Source organism: Gymnodraco acuticeps, unplaced genomic scaffold, assembly GCF_902827175.1.
Source record: "Gymnodraco acuticeps unplaced genomic scaffold, fGymAcu1.1, whole genome shotgun sequence".
Classification (NCBI taxonomy): Eukaryota; Metazoa; Chordata; class Actinopteri; order Perciformes; family Bathydraconidae; genus Gymnodraco; species Gymnodraco acuticeps.
In genome coordinates, this window is record NW_022990484.1 from 246,780 (window position 1) to 249,677 (window position 2,898).

The 2,898-nt window shown below is 36.7% G+C and overlaps 1 long non-coding RNA gene across 1 annotated transcript; it reads left to right on the forward strand.

Annotated features, from left to right (window-relative positions):
• Positions 1 to 1,450: 1,450 nt before the first annotated feature.
• On the forward strand, positions 1,451 to 2,634 carry LOC117552743. Its single transcript, XR_004570022.1, has 3 exons — positions 1,451 to 1,573; positions 1,877 to 1,936; positions 2,448 to 2,634. It is a non-coding gene; the product is annotated as an uncharacterized LOC117552743 (long non-coding RNA).
• Positions 2,635 to 2,898: the final 264 nt, after the last annotated feature.

Consider the following 2,898-nt stretch of genomic DNA (forward strand, 5'->3'; position numbering starts at 1 on the left):
AGACAGCTTAACATGTGCTGGGGAGACTGGAAATTGAAAAATCTTGTTATGAACTTGTTTTGCTTCTTGGTCGGTTTTAATAATGAATAAATTACAATACACTGACTCTAAACCTTTTTGTCAAACCTTGTAACATGGTATTCAATTTTTATATGTGAAAATAAATATTTTGGGTGTAGCCGGTGACATAATTGCCTTTTTAAGTATAAGTCCCTGAAAAAATGTATTCATGGGAGTTTTTGTAAATGTTTTATGTATAAATATACCAACATTACTTTTAACTATACAAATTAAAGTAACCCGTACATACATAAAATCTGCACTGTTTGTACAAATTACTTTGACCTGCATCCGCATATATATATCTAACAATCAGAACCCAAATATGTATATATCTTAACAGTTACTATATCATTTTATTTTGAATTTTTGTATTACTTTTTTACCTTGTGTGAATCTGTACTGTCCTGTTTTTCACTATCATTCTGTTGCTGCTTTAATTCCTGAATTTCAACGGGGATAAATACAATTCCATCTTATCTTATCTTACTAGTTATGTTCATTGTAAAGCAGGGATCATACTCGGGTATCATTTTTTCTTCGTGACTTTGTATTCACTTTTCAATTAATTTCTAAACACAGTTGGTAAAAAAACATTGACAACATAATACCAGGAGTTTTTCACATACAATAGAGGCATGACTTCACTGAAGTGATGTTTGAAGGTTATATTTAGCATGTATGAGTCACATGATAACTGACTTCTCTTAAGAAAACCTCAATTACATGACTCACAGTGACGGGAAACACATTACATGAATGCCTTTATCTGCATCACTGTCTCTAGGAGGTGCAATGCAAAAACAACATAAGGTTAGGCAACTACGTCACGGAAACTAAGAAGCTATGCATCCTAAAATAGAAGAGCAGCGTTATCATTAAAATCATTAAAAACTAAACCGAGACATATTGTTAAAGTGGTTTATTACACTTGGCAATAAACTCTTCATACACCAGACTAACCTCATCTTAAAGTTTTAACTGCTCCACCATCAATGTAGAAGTGACATTCAAATGAATTTACATGACACAAAAGATGTGAGGTAGAAAATACATCTCATTTATTGATTTAGGTTACAATATGCTATTCTTTTTTTCTCTTGCATATGTTACCTGCTTTTTTACCACGTCACTAGAAATCTATATTTCTTTGTTTGTCATTATCTTTCGCCACACATTCACATAGATGGACAAGGAATGACAGAGATTAGTATAGTTATGACACTGGGCCAAGAAACCAACAAGATGAATAGCTGACATTCTCTATCATGAGATCCTGTTTTGTTCATTGCTAAGGTGAGGCAACATTTCAGAAAAATGTGTGACGTTTGAGTCACGTCAATGGCTTTTATTTGTTTCCTATATAAACCCTTGATAGATGTCAACTGTCACAGAAGGTGAGGTTTGCAATATCCCAGACGCTGAACCGGACTATATTTGAAGACACTGAAATAATAACATTTAAAAGAAAGGAGGATAAACTCTTTCCCATCTTATTATCTTTTCATTTGGGGTAAGTACATGTTTAAGTAAATATGTTGACTTCTGTAAAGTTATTCAACTTTGTTTGTGTGTGTCTAAGTTTTTGTGACCGAGAGGTTTTTTTTGTGTTTTCACAGAACTTATTGTAAATAATCTCTGCCCTACTTTAAGGAAATATTATTATATCATAATAATTGCGGAAAATAATTGATGTTTGTATCAAACCAATTCCCCTAGGATGGTTTGGGTATCATTATAGCAGTATATATATATATATAGTATAGCATTACTTGCTACTTCTGTTGGTAAATCTATGAATCATTTGATTTTATAGGTTCAAAGAAAAACAGGATGGGTATCAAACGGATCATATCACTCGCCCTGATTCTAATAGGTAAGTGTGATAATAAACTGATTACTTTGAAGGTACTTCATACTGTTTGTTTATTTTATTGAAAAGGCGTAGGGAACATGTAGATAAGGTGGAGTTATTGCCAGCTCATTATCCAATATTGTTTTTTTTTTAAAAACACATCAGAGTCCAGTTTCACCTTTAAATCATGATAGGAAATGACAAATCTAACCTGAGTTTAAATTTGTACCTTAAACTTCGAAGACGAACAAGAATTCCAGAGGGGTCATTGTTTGGTTGTGGCGGCTGCAGTGGGCTTTTTGGGAAATAAACTTAATTACACTCCAAAATGAGGGTAAAGTTTGCCGTCTAATCAGCTAAAGGTATTGGAGTGAAAATGGGTTCAATTGGTAAAACTGACTTTACTCTTCGAAGTATGCCCACATCATGCTAATCCAATGCAGATTTTTTTAGGGGGGGGGGGGGAATTTTTGCAAGCAATGTCCACCTTTAAATGTATCAGTGTGGGTGATATTTAATGTTTTCATAACAGTGGTATCGACAACTGCCGATGTAGCTGCAACATCCACTGCAGCACCCACAACCGCTGCACCCACAACTGCAGCACCCACAACTGATGCACCCACAACTGCTGCACCCACAACTGTTGCACCCACAACTGTTGCACCTACAACTGTTGCACCCACAACTGTTGCACCTACAACTGCAGCACCCACAACTGCAGCACCCACAACTGCTGCACCCACAACTGCTGCACCCACAACTGTTGCACCCACAACTGTTGCACCCACAACTGAAGCACCCACAACTGCAGCACCCACAACTGCTGCACCCACAACTGTTGCACCCACAACTGTTGCACCTACAACTGTTGCACCCACAACTGTTGCACCTACAACTGCAGCACCCACAACTGCAGCACCCACAACTGCTGCACCCACAACTGCTGCACCCACAACTGTTGCACCCACAACTGTTGCACC